The sequence below is a fragment of the Meleagris gallopavo genome, chromosome 5 (assembly GCF_000146605.3).
Source record: "Meleagris gallopavo isolate NT-WF06-2002-E0010 breed Aviagen turkey brand Nicholas breeding stock chromosome 5, Turkey_5.1, whole genome shotgun sequence".
NCBI lineage: Eukaryota > Metazoa > Chordata > Aves > Galliformes > Phasianidae > Meleagris > Meleagris gallopavo.
In genome coordinates this window covers 54,198,396-54,213,010 of record NC_015015.2, presented here as the reverse complement: position 1 = coordinate 54,213,010, position 14,615 = coordinate 54,198,396, and positions in this window count along the sequence as shown.

The window sequence follows — 14,615 nt, the reverse complement described above, 5'->3', positions numbered from 1 at the left end:
AAAGCCATTTACAGTCTAATTAGCATTTTAAAGAGCCTCTAGGGTTTTTTGGTAGAGAGAACAGTGGAGCTACTAAGCAAGGAGATTCAGACAGGAGCAATGATCTGCAAGTGTTTCCTTGATAACGTACTGGAGGATGAACATGTTATAAGACATGTTAGCAGGGAGGTGTCTGTTTGTTATCTAGGACTAAGTAAATCATCTCTACGAGGTGATGCTTCTTGTGAAGCAACTAAAGCATGCAGATGGAGCGTTTCCCACTAAGATGCAACGTTGGATTCTCTGGAGAAAGACTGTGCTCAGATAAGATGCAGTTCCCTACCAAGAAAAGCATTAGCCTTGCAGATTACCAGCAGGACAATTAACAAAACACTTCTTTGCCACAAGGGACTAACCCCTTGTGGGAGTTATCCACCCTTAAGAGAGTGGATAGCAATAGGACAAGGGGGAATGGTTTTAAATTGAGACAGGAGAGGTTTAGGTTGGATATTAGGAGGAAGTTTTTCACTCAAAGGGTGGTGAGGCACTGGAACAGGTTGCCCAAGGAGGCTGTGGATGCCCCATCCCTGGAGGCATTCAAGGCCAGGTTGGATGTGGCTCTGGGCAGCCTGGTCTGCTGGTTGTGACCCTGCACATAGCAGGAGATTGGAACTGGATGAGTATTGTGGTCCTTTTCAACCTAGGCCATTCTATGATTCTATGAACCCCAGTATAGCAGGACAGGTACCAAGAGGTGGGTTGCAGAGGTGCTTTGCTTCCATGCTCTCTATATTAGAGTATATGGTTTGAATTCTAGGCCTGTAACCTCAGCATTTGCATGTTGTTATCAGGAAGAGCTCCCTCAGGAAGCAGTGGAGAGCTTCTATATGGGAATCCTTTGGAGGAGATGCAAAGTCAAAAAAGGATTGCCACAGCTTGCAAATGTCAGCTTACTCATAACAAAAGGCAAAACTCTGCTGCTTGAGTACAGAAAGGAAACAAAGAGGAAAAAATCTCATTTCTGCTTGCTTGGTGTGCGCATTTGTTTTGTTTTAGCTGTAGAGGAAGAACTAATGAACACTGCTTTAACTGCAGCTAATTAGGTGTGGTCTTCTTAAAGAATCATATTGCTGAAATGTTCGTGCTGCCAACACAAGATTTGGTTGGACTACGTCAGGAATATGTTGCTAACACTGCTGTTCACCAGCAGTGTTTTTGTTAACTAGAGTGATTTGGCTGGGAAGCAGAAGGGCCCTTGTACCCTGAAAGCAACCACCTTCCTGTAACCCCAGCCCAACAGATCTGCTACTGATGGGTGACAGCACTGTCGATTGCTTTGGAAATGCAATATTGGGTGATTAAAAGGAGCTGCTTGCCACACTGGATCCTGCCTTCCCCTTGGACTTTCATAGCTCAAAAGAGGCAGGCCTGGGAAATGATATCTTTGTGTTTGAGTGCATTTGTGTTTGTGGTGAAAATGGAAACCTGTCAAGTCCAGTAAAGCTGAAGAGCAGTTGTGCCAAGTACTTGAATCCAAAATCTGCAGTGGTTAGTGCATGGCAGGACAAGTACTGTACCTCCTGTCCTCTCCTCAGTCAGAGGGAAGTCTGAATAGAGTGGGAGAAGTGACTGTAGTGGGTGATTTGGGGCTGACAGCTCTACTCGAACTTAGATGCTATGGGCTGCTGCAGTGCAAAGAAATAAAGCACTGCTGGTGAAGGAGGGCAGGATCGGGACAGCCTTCCAATTTCTGTGCTAATATTGCTTTTTGGGTTTGTATTACTGTAAAACACAAGGACTCCTCTGGATTTTTAAGGGGTATTTGTTTTTCAACAGAAGTGAGATATCTAGGTCTCTCTTGGGAATCTGGTTGGGAATTTGCGCTCCAGATAAACAATCACTACTAAAAGCTGGGCTCCTTTGTCTTTGGAGAATATGGTCATTTTTTTCCCAGGGGATATGTGGCTAGTTGGCTACATGATATCTGAGCAGCTCTTCAATTCATCACTCATCCATCTGAGTCTCACAGGTGTCCTATTTGTGATGGGGGTTACACTCTCACAGAAGAACTGGGTGTTGGGAAGTTGGGAGTTCACTCACTCTATCAATATTGGTGTCTCCTGGTTTCTCTGCACTCATGGCAGTGTTGGAGATGGCATTGTACCTGCCAATCTTGTACATGCCAATATCCTGCTTGTACCTGATGTGGGTAGGCAGCCTCTTGCATTTCAGGTGGAAAAAGAAGTGGTAGAAACATGGGCATCCCAAATGACCAGTGGGTCAGAGGTCAGCAGAGCCACATGTTAGCCTCTCTTCTGCTGAATCTTCTCTACTTCATAAGTGTTGCTCTAGCTTTGCTAGACGGAACCTGTGGGCTTAGACAAAAGGGTGAGTTACAGCAGGAGCTCACTGCGGATGGTAGTTTGTAGAACCAGCAAATGTAATATTTTCACTTGGATTTCCACCTCTACATCTGCTTCGCTCTCTCCCATGCTTCTGTAGTGCAGTGGGTGGCTGCTCAAGGAGAGCATCTCATCTCTAAGCATGTGATGGAGTGTGCCAGGAGACAGTGCTGTGGTGGCGTGTGTGAGCTGCACGGGGGTGGGTACAAGGGAGAGAGATGGTGCTGGAGGGTGAAAGATGACCCCGTGTTTTCTCCTTCCTGATTGCATCTCTAATTTCTGTTAATGGAGATGTAAGACATTTCACTGCGAGGTATGTTTATTCCCAACCTCATGTTAAGCCCCCTGGAGACAGGGTGGTTTGTTTTCTCTTCTTTCCCCCCTCAGAGCTGGAGCCCCTCACAGAGACAATGGAGGGGCTGGTTGCCCACCAGAGCAAGGAGACAGCCATCTCTTCCATTTTCTGCACCTCCTGCAGCGGTCCTCAGCAACGTGCCTGCTCCAGCCATCCCTTCTCTGGCCATAGGGGAAGGCTGGCACGGTGCTGAGCCTGATTTCCAAATGGTAAGTAATGAAGAAATGGCATAGGAACAGAAGGAATCATAGAATCAGTAAGGTTAGAAAAGATCACTAAGATCCCCAAGCCCAACCCCAGCCCCTCCCCCCCCCATGCCCACCAACCACATCCCTCAGTGCCACATCTCCACTGTTCTCAAGCACCTCCAGGGATGGTGACCCCACCACCTCCCTAGGCAGCCCATTCCAATGCCTGACCACTCTTTTGGAGAATAATTATTTTTTTCCCCCAAAATGCAGCCTATGACAGCCAAAACTGAACTGGGACTGGCTGTTCCCTGAGCCAGAAGTACTGGAGGGATTTTTGCTTCCAACACTGGCCAAAGATTGTGTAGAAAGTGACTGTCCCAGCAGAAAATATGCTGTGGTTCATCAAAGGCGAAAAAACTGCTTTGGATAAGCACAGCTCAGTCTGGATCTATGCTGTGGGCATGCCAGCTTCCTTCTAAAGAGAGAGGAAAATGGATTTTGTACTTCTGGAGTTCTCTTCCCAGCTTGGATTGGGATCACAGGCTGCAGTACAAAAATTAGAGTGAGACCAGAGACCTTTGCATGTTCATTTCTTGCTGAAATCAGGCCCCACTGAGAGTATTTAACGTTTTACTGATAATGCTCCTTTGCCAGCAGAACTGGGCACAGAGCCTGAACATGCATTTATTAAACTCACTGAAAGTTTTGATGTGGATTTCAATGGCACCAGCCACTTTTTTTTTTCTTTCTTTCTTTTTTCTTTTTTTTTTCCCCAAAGGGACCCTGGATTTCTTTCCAGCTCAATCTTCCGGTTAGTTTCTGCTGGTTTTGTTGATTTCCTTCCTGGGACAAGTAGCCCGAGCAATGGGCAAATAAAGAGAAATGGTCCCCAAATCTTGCTGTCAACAGGGACAGGCAAAGAAACGATTTAATGCCTACATCTGGAGTTTCTTTTACAGCAAATTGATTGAGATCAGGAAGCATTAGATACCAGTAAATTCCAGTCTGATTGTTTGCAGGTGCAAATGCAAATGAAGAAAGCATCTTACCTGGGCCTTGGCCCTGGGTCTTGCCTCCCCAAATCTTCTAACTCAAATTCCTCATTAGTGGGATTTTCTTCCCCCATAGAAGAGAATTAGAAAATTACTGACTTTCAACTTGCTTTTCTTGCTTTCTTTCAAGATTAAAGCATCAGTTGGAAACATGTGTGTGTGCAAGCCTGCTAGGAAGCAGAGCTGCCCCTCTAACCTAGCTCTCTTATTTTTTTAATTCCTTGAAGGTGCCGAAAGACCCCCCAAGAGCTTTTGATCTCTGAAGCTGTTTTATTACAGCACTGAAATTATAAGCACGAGAAAAAAATATTTATTTTAGAGGGAAAACACTGACGTCCTGGGTGAGATGGATATATTAAAATCTGGGAAACGAATCTGTGAGCAATGTCAGGCAGAACGTCCTCCTGCCCTGTCACAGAATCATAGAGTGGCTTGGGTTGAAAGGGATCTCAAGGATCACCTGGTTCTGTCCTGCTGGTCACCCCAGTTCCAAGTGTCATTTCTACCCATCCCACTGTACGTTTGGATGTGGGTAAGCAAGAAGGCTCTGGAAGCCTCTGAGAGATTCAGTCTCATTCATTGGCAGAATAATGTTTGCTACAAACTGCCCCGGTGGAGGTCTGGGAAAGGGATTTGAGGAGATCTGTGGAGCTGAGCTCCCTCCTAAAGCCCAGCCCTTCCTGTGTCAGGGAGGTGCAGAGCTCCAGCAAAGCATTTCCTTATAGCAGAAGCAGCACTTGTTGTGTTTCTTGGCAGATTATTTAAGCATTATCCCCACTCATTTAATGGCATTGAAATGCAGATAAGATGCAATGTATTATACATTGTTTTCCCCTCTCTGTGTGGTTGAGCTTGTTGTCTAATGTCAAGGGCAGGTGCTTTTGTGTGATACCTGCTTAGTGATATTTATGGTGGTATTTATTCCAAGACTGTGGTTCATGTTATTGTCCTCTGTTTTGTCACACTCTGAGACTCAGTTACATGCCTGGTGCATCATTTATTCAATTATTAAAATGTCTTAATGAAGGTTAACAGCGTGGAGCCGCGCGGTCATGCAGAGCCAACACACATAAATCTGCCAGGTGTGATGTAGGAAAAGGTGACTGAGCTGCACTTCCTGAAGTGCAGATGGGTTGGGAAAACAGTGCCAGGAGCACAGCTCAGAACAAATCCTTCTGGGAACCAGAGCTGGAGAAATATAAAGAGGGCCATGACAGCTCTTTGGTGGTAAGTAAATGGTTGGACTAGTCGATCTTAGAGATCTTTTTCAACGATTCTATGGTTTCAGTTGCTGGCAAGTGCAGAGCATCAGCATGGTGTTTTGGTGGTGATGCAGTGGCACAGCTGCACGGGAATGGTGGGGTCACTGTGCCTGGAGGTGTTCAAGAATGGTGGAGATGTGTCACTGAGGGACATGGGCAGTTGGTATGGTGGGGTGGGATAGGGTTGGGCTTGGGCATCTTAATGATTTTTCCAACCTTAATGATTCTATGCTGGTTAAACCCTTCAGTACTTTGAAAGACCAGCTCCAGAGCAGGCATTTCTGTGAACATGCGTGTCTGGGTTCTCCATGGCTCCATGCTCTGCATGGTCATGGGGAACTCTTTCCATTCCTGGAAAAATTCTTCCTCTACAGGGCCCTGGGGATGATGAGGGTATTGTGGTCTGATCCCATCATGAGCTATGTGATGGCACTGAGGCTGTTGCTAACCACTGATAAACTGCCCCACAGCACCCATGGAGGAACAGAGGGCTGCAGAAGTGATATTCAAAGCGCACAACCCAACTTGGAAAAAACTCCCTGCATTGCAGGAGAATCCTGGGCACTACTAGGATTGTGCTCAAATATTTTTGTTCACATAGCTAGCATGAGTTGAATCCAGAACAAATGCAAGAAGGCCTCATTTTTTTTAGTATTAAGGAATGAGTTAAATTTCCAAATAAGTGTGGAGTAAGGGAAATTCTGTAGCTGTCTGTGAGTTCCCTCCAGATGACTTGCCACCTAATGCCTTGATCACAGACTAAAAGATTTGCTGGTTCAGTTTTACTTAATCAAAACAAGAATGGTATTTGCGTATCACAGCAAATATCCTTGGCCATTGCAAAATGTTTAAAAGACACTTTTGCCTCTAGCTTTGGGCAAGAGCCATTGAAATCACTGTTCAGCAGCCCATTGATGTGCTTGCCAATTGCAGTTGTATGTATTGCCCAATGGTACAGTACTCGATTGAATTATTACCTTGATAATGTTTTTAATCAACTCATTAGGACCTATTAGTGACTTTGGAGCAGTAAAGGTTTTCCAGCCCAGGATATGTCAATATCCCAAAGAAGTACTGCTGTATGAGCTGATGTGAATGTCCTCAGTGGTTCAAATGATGCTACTGTGTGCTGTAGTTTGCACGGTGGCTTATGAAGATTATACAGATCTTTCAGACACGGAAGCCAAAGTCATCAGCAAAGGTATTTCCTGTCTTCCTCCGGAGGTATTTCTGTGCCCTTTAGGCCATTCCACTAGATGTAATTATTTCATTCATTACTCTAGAGATGAAATGGTTTGTCCCAAGGCTCAAGTGCTCACCATGTCCTCACGCAGCTTGATAGCCATTCATTGATCTGCTTTGTAGTCTTCCAGCATTGCTGCTACCTGCTAGGTCAGGTCTGACATCATGACTGCCTCCCTAGAGGTAATTAATCACTCACTGCCTAATTCTCCTCTGTTCATTTACACGCAGCTGTGGCATAGCTCCAAAAATGGATCACATGAAGCAAAACCACTGCAGGGCACAGAGTTATGGTTGTGAGGAGACTGTTGCACTGACCTTCTGTAGATCACGGGCAGTTCAGCAATGCTGTCCCAGCTCAAAATGATGGATAAGACAGAGTCTTTCACCACTCATATCTCACTGTGTTCAGTCAGGTTTGGAAAACCATAAAATAGACAATTTAAGATATAAAGATCGCTCAGGTAGAACGTTTACCCAGGTTTAATGGAGAAGGAACTTGAGTGTCACTGATGCAAAGGAAAGCTCTCCATCACATCACTTTATGTCCCAAAGGCAATACTCCATGACACTTCAAAAATACAAACAGTGTGGTGAGAATAAATATAATAGATGGGCTTCGGCAATGCAAATGAAAAGCAATTATCCCAAATCGCAGTCTTAATTTATAAGCAGTCAGTATAATTTGAGAAACTGAAATCTGATGTTGCTAAATCAAATTCCTGTAATTCCACTGGGCATTAAGCACATAATAAGATTACACTGTGCACTGAGCATGTCCTTGTTAAATCTGCTGGCTACTGCATTTTTATTGCTCTCCTGGGGGTTTATTGAGTTTACACTTCCAGTAAAAGGTAGTGTTTTCACAGTGTCTTTGGTACACTGGCCACACAAGTCTGAGTGCAGCAAGCAGAATTGTAAAGCCATATAATTTGCTTACGTCCCTTGGCAGCTCAGTTGAAAAAAAACAAAACAAAACAAAAGGCAATTAAATGATACCACATTGTTGTATTTAACCAAATTAAAAAAAAATAGTAATGAATCTACTGTCATGTAATCAGTAAGGAAAGGAAGCCATGTGTAATGGTGAGGTTTAGCCATGAGACAGCTAAATTGATGAGCTCTCCCATTTAGAATTGTTTTTGAATGCCTGAATAATGGTGTTAATATGATGATACTTGAAATTTATGTATGAGAGTGACCTTGAGACGAGCTGTGCTGCAAACAATCAGGAAGAATATGATTTCTTTGCAACGGATTCTTTGTAGGCTTGGAAAATGGATAAGAAGGCAGAGGATAAAGGGAGCACAGCAAGGAGCTTGGAGACAAGTCTGGAAGCAGCACAGTATTTCTTCAGAATGACCCAAAGATGAAATGTGCCATTGCAGAACGAGGGAGAAAGCAAAAAAAAACCCACAACCCAACAACAAAATAATGGCTCCCACTGAGCCAATGCAAGACAAAACAAATACAGCAGAGGCCCCGAAGAGCCACTGTTGCCAGTGCACAACATGCACACTTATGAGTAGGTAGCCCTGATTTGGCATCCTGCTGTTTGCTTCCCTCTGCCTTTGTAACTTTGAGACTAGGTTAAGCTTTTGGGTGTAAAAGTCCCCTTGAAAATCCTTATCACCGATCGGGATAATGGTGGATAAGATTGATAGCTGCATTACCATTCGTTTTAAGTTCCGGGTTTGAGTGAGACTGGTTTGGCACCTGGAGGGATTTCATGTGTCTAAATGATTCCCCAGCCAGTCACCAGCCCTTCCTGACATCTGAGAGTCAGGGAGCGAAGGTGAGAGATCAAATCTTCCTTCAGGACTGACAGGCAATTTTGAAGCTTTCTGCTTAAAATGACTGCCAATACTCTGTTTCCTCAGTGTCACAAGGACCAAGGTTTCGACTGAATTCTTCTATTTGAGCTTTATTTTGAGATTGTTTGAGATTTATTGTTGGTGACATAGCAGGTCCACGAGGAAAACTTAATGTGATCTGACAGTAATTCACCAGAAGTTTGGCATGGATTTACCAAGGGAACTCTAAAACAGTGAGACTTCCCATGACTAAATAACTCAGGAGTCACAGAATAATTAGGATTAGGGTTACAAATGTGTTTATCAGTGTCAGGACAATTATGTTCCATAGCTCTATTAGCTGGATAACCTAAGACAATGACTTTGGAAGACTTACTGACAGAAGGAAGAGCTTGGACCTTAAACCTCATGAGTGCTCAGTGTGCCATGAAGGCTGACCAGCAATGTATTGGCATTATCAGGATGGACTGCAACTGATTTTTCACTCCCTTTCTCACTACAAAGTCTAGAAGGCACCCAAAGAAACAGGGAGAAGAGCACCCAAAGAAGATGAGAGAAGCACAGAGCAAACACGAGAAGATGCATCTTCTCACAGTTTGTGTTGTTGCCTGTAGAACAACCACAGCCCCTTGACCAAGTGTGGATGTAGATGCTAAAAAATTAATGTGGGCTCCAAGGAATACTAATCAAGTTTATTCAAGGGACAACCACACTGGGCTGATAAGTGCACAGGTACCACATCTGTCTTGGGAATCCCCTGCACTGAAAATGAGTAGGAGCTGGGGAAATATCAGCCTTTGCTTCCCTGAGTTTAAACTTTTTCCTCATCATCCTATCTTTGCATGCAGGACATGATATGGATTACATTGATTTGTGGTCACTTTCATGGGCTGTCAGGGAGCAGTCTTCCTCCCACACTTGGGCTTTGGCACAGCAAAGGTCCCGTGTTGTGTGACAACATACGTGCATGGCACACATCAGGATATGTGTAAGGTCTGTACTCAGATAAAATAATTATTGCTGAGCGAATGTAGTTTTTAACTATGACTCTAGTACACCACAGTGACTTAGTTGATTCCTACTCAGGGGTGGTGTAGCCTTTCCTGAGGACAACATTTATTCCTCTGTTCCATCAGAGGCAGACAAGGATCTCACATGTCTTTCCTTTCTGTAATCAATTTATTGCTGTATGTGACCCAGATCTCCCCAGGAAAGTGTGATGGATTGTGTCATGGAGCACACTACTTGCATGGAGACCTTTGATTCAGCTGGCAGACACAAAAAGAAGACAAAATGTGTTTAGCCAAAATGCTGTACAGCTGCAAAAAGAGCAACGGTAATTGAGTCGAGTGGAAATAATTGGCAGCAGGGCCTGCACTCATGTATGCTACATATTTTATTCCTGATTTATAATCTCCTTACCAGCTGTGCAGTGTAATTGGCTTTGTCATGTTCCCTTCGATCTGCTATCCACCCTGCTCCCTCCCCAAAATTCTTCTGAGCCCAAAACTGAGGACCTGCTCTTGGCATGGGCCTCCACCACCCAGGAATCAGGGAGGTGCTCCTGGGTGTACTCCAGGCAAAAACATTAGGGGTGACGTAAAACTTCCCCTGTACACCTTACCTCAGGTCTGGAGAGGCTGGAAATGGGCTGGGAGGTCAGGAATGGACTGAAGCCAGAAAACTAAAGCCATAAGGGGAAAGCTGTTTCAAGCCAGCGTCCAAAGCATATAACCCAGCCAGCATGTCCCCACCTCAAGGTTTGACAAGATGGATGTTCTCTGTGTATGTTTTTCTCCTCCTACATTATTGAGGGTGCTGAGAGCTCACTGGCAGAGCTAACATCCATCACACGCTGACTTGACACCTCTTTTATCCTGTTCTGCCTGGCAAAGGCTGGATGCAAGCTTTGGTGTTTAGATGCTTGCTATGCATAGTGAGTGATGGCCACGGAGGTGTGACCCCACTCCAGATATGTGGTTTGGGGAGGTTGTGAGCACTCCAGCACCAGCTGGGCCCTGCATTGGCACTGGGGCTATTCCCTAAAGGGCTGGTTAGAGGAGGTGGCCCAGCAAGGACAAGTGGGTCTCCCTGGTGTGTAACCAAACTCTTGGTGTAATTCATGAGCTTTGCACATGGACACGAGGGTGCTGCTGATCTGGCTGTTCTGAGCATGGTCAGTCTGCTTCTGTGCTGCTCCTGAAGGCACTGGAGCTGTACTTCTCCCATTGAGCTCTTGCACCTACTGAGCTATTTGTGTGGAAAGTGTGAAGTTTTATGGCAACCCTTCCCTCCTATCCTCCTTATGACTGCAGAAGAATTCTTGCAAATGTAGCATATATGAATAATTCAGGATATTTTATATATATATCTACACAAATATATAGGATATATAAATATTTCCATAGGTGGGAGACAGGGGACATACAACCTCATGGATGCAGTACAGGAGCCATGGGTTACCTTCACTCTTAACACTCCTCTCTGATACAGAGGAGTTATCAGGATGTGGATACAATTTAACACAATCTCACAGTCTTCCAGAAACACAGTGAATACCAGAGGTGCTGTGTATCAGCAAGATGCTCCCTGCAGAGATGTGCAGGGACAATGCTGACGCGTCACCCCATGAAAATACTCTAGGAGTCAAAACTGCCTTCTGTTTATTTGGGGCAGTCAATTTCTATTACCAGCTGTCAGACCCACAGTGTTGTTCTTGAGTTTACCAAGGGAGAAGAGGTGAAGCTGGTGGGTGCAAAATTTAAACGCATAGAGAGCCAAACCCTTACCTTTATTCTGGAGACGATGAGTTGGATACTGCATTGGAGGCACCAGAGGTGCACCAACCTTAATGGTTTTTTGATTCTATGAATAGGAGCCAAATTTTCCTTCTGCCCTTTCTTATTTTGTGCAGGATATGCACCCCTCAATTATCACTGCTTTTGATGAGTTAATCTCATCCCTCCTGTATGCTATATAAACATTATCAACCAAGTGACAGCAGAAATACTTCTGCAAAGTCAAATTGTAATTTCACATAGGTTTAGCCATCAACCTCCAGGTCCAGCCTTCCTGTGCCATGGGGGATCAATACAAAGGATGCAAACAGAGAGAGCTCCCTTGGTCCACACTGAGTTGAGGAAGCTGGGGTTCACCTCCAGCCATGCACAAAGCAGTCCTGTTTTGCAGCAGCATCGCCCATCAATTCCTTGCCAGGATCTGACAACAGCGCTGCTGGACCCACAGCTGCTATTGATTTCTATTTCATGCCCATTGATGGAGGTGGTGCAGGTGGGAAACTCTGAGAGAAGACATAAATAATAAACTAAGAAAAGCTGCTGTGCCGGAGTGAATGAAAAGCAGTCTGGCATTTAGTGGAAAGCAGAGTTAACTGGTAATTTTTCAATGCAGAGACAGTTTTGCTACAGAAAATGCTATGCCTGCTTTTGCAGTTAGTTATAGAGGGGGATTTGGGAAGCAGGCCTGGGCCAGGGGAGAAAGCAGGGTCAGAGGTGGTCCCACCACTTGTCCAGCTAGCAACAGCTCTGCTGTTAGTATGCAACTCCAACCAACTGCCCTGCAATTAATTTTTCTAAATCAATGTTTGTCCTTTTGGAAAATGAACGCAATTCTTTTTTCTTTGCTCACTATCCAGTTGATTTACTGACCGCAGGGCTGTTTGAGCAGGAGCAAGCATTCTGTTTGACACGATACGCATTCATAATATGTGGAAAAAACTTTCCAACCATTCTGGGCCAGAATCATACCTTCTCCCTCTCCTGCCTTGCACCTTTTATCCATGAGATACTGCACAGTGCTGCAGATGAGGTCATGAGCAGGTTGGTGGGTAAGTCAAGAGCATCCCTCCATTCATGGTCTGCATGGCTGCTAGTATTCAGTAGGGCTGCAGGTTTCCCAACTCCATCAGCAGAGCCCCAAGCTGCAGCTGATGGGTTTGGTTTCCTCAAGAGAATGCATTTGGGAGCTTGGCTTGTAATTACAGCAAGGTCCCAACATATTTGCACCTGTTTGCCTCCTGCACTGAGTGACTTCCAAGGTTTTTCATTGATTCTTTCATCTTGATGGAAAAGAGAAGAGCTATGTGCAGGGTTGAGGAAGCTGTGGACAGAGTGAGGAAAAGGCCTAGAAATGGATTGGGAAAGTGAGCAGGATTGAGAACTGGAGCTAGGAGCCCAGGTCCTCTCCCCATTTCCTGCAATGTGCTTTGGACCAGGTCATACTGCCACACCAGACACAGTCAGTGCCCTGTGCTGATCCAATGGGCTCTCCATGCCTCCTCAGACCACGAGGGTCCCCCAGATGTTGCCCAACCTCCTGCCCCCTCATCTCCAGTCCCACTGTGCTCCATTGCCCAGCAGGAAGCACTCACCAACCCATTTGCCCATGTGCAGATGGCTGTCTGGAAGTATAATGACATTTACCAAAGGAGACTAGAAATTATCACTGGGGGACTGCAAATAATGAAGCCAATTCCTTTTATTGACACACGTGGAAGCTGTTTAATTTAGCATGTTGGCTGTCAGAAAATAGAGCTCTTTTGTGAGAGGTTTCTCGGTAAAGCAATATTGCGCTTGTTGTCAAGGTTCACTCTCTCATTTAAAAGTGAGATATTCTCAGCTTTTAGATGTGCAGCTTCTCCATAACAATAACCTATCACACACTCAACACACATCTAAGGGTCTGATCTGCCTCCTCTTGCAGACTACCACGATTTTTGCCAAGGATAACAAACAACATGCATGTTTTCATTTTCTCCCTTTGAAAACGCAGTTTTAAGCCAAACACCCAAATCTGTGATTTCTGTGTGCCTTTCAGCCCCCAACTTCTGCTTTAGACACTATGCTTCCATTCAGGCTTTGAAACTTGGTCTTCCTGGCATGCCCTTTGTCACCATACTGCACAGTGAGCCAAGAGCACCAAGGTGTCTCATCAAGGGTAATGCCTGAATTGAGCATCGCAACCAGGTGGGCAAGCACCAGCACTATTTGCTCTCTAAGGCTCATGCATTGGGAGTGTGTTGTACCACCAAGCTGTGCTGTCTGCTTTGAACTCCCATAAGAGCACTGAACAACAGAATCACAGAATCATTAAGATTGGAAAACATCTCCAAGATCCTCAAGTCCAACCCCAGCCCACCCCCACCATGCCCACTGCCCACGTCCCTCAGTGCCTCATCTCCATGGTTCTGGAACACCTCCAGGGACGGTGACCCCACCACTCCTGGGCAGCTGTACCACTGCATTAACACTCTCACCAAGAAGAAACATTTGCTAATATCCGACCTGAACCTCCCCTGACACAGCTTAAGGTCATTTTCTCTTGTCCTATCACTGTTATTTGGGAGAAGAAGCCAACCCCATCTTCTCACAACCTCCTTTCAGGGAGTTGTAGAGAACAATAAGGTATCCTCTAAGCCTCCTTTTCTCCAAATGGAACACTCCCAGTTTCCTCGCTGCTCCCCATAAGACTTGTACTCCTGGCTCTTCACAGCTTCATTGCCCTTCTTTAGATACACTCCAGGGCCTCAGTGTCTTTCTTGCAAAGAATCCCAGCACCCCCAAATACCAGATGACCAGACTGGAAGATGTAGCAGGAGAGGCTTGGGTGCCCAGCAAGACTGAGAGGTGCTGGTTTGCATCCACATTTTCCCACTGAGAAAAGGAAAAGGATTATTTATGGACTATTTGCAAGTGTTAATGTATGAGGAGAGAGAACAGGGGGCACTGTTATATTTGGAAGGGAGTTTTTTCCAAGCATTCTGCAGCCTGACACAGCTGCCCTCGGCACTACAGACCTTGCAAGAGGCTTTACAGCAATCCCCTCTCCCAAGGATATGTATGCATTAGGTCTTATCGAAGTGCTTCGTTAAGGATGGGAGCAGGAATGGCAAATCCCTTCTCCTCCCACTGCAGGTAGCTGTGCCATCTAATCCCTTATTATTGTTATAGGGGCAAACATCAGCACACACTTGAACTGGTGCAGGTAGCCTGCAAGCCCCAGAAATGTTGCTGAGGAGGGACCCTTCTCCTGGGAAAGACTCTTCTGCTTGACATCTGCTGAAGTGATGTCCACCTCTGGGCAGGGCTGCTGGGAGCAGGCAGCCTGGCTTATTAATTTTAAGTGTGCTGCAATGCCGTCGTCTGAAAAGCTATCATCCTGAAAGTGCCCAGCAGTATGCAATCAGCACTCAGCCTTACAAAGGGACCTCTGTGGGCTCAGGCTTCTGCAAAGGCCAGCTACAATCTACATTATTTATGTGGAAAAGTGTTATTAGCTGAGTTTCCTTTATTTTCTTTC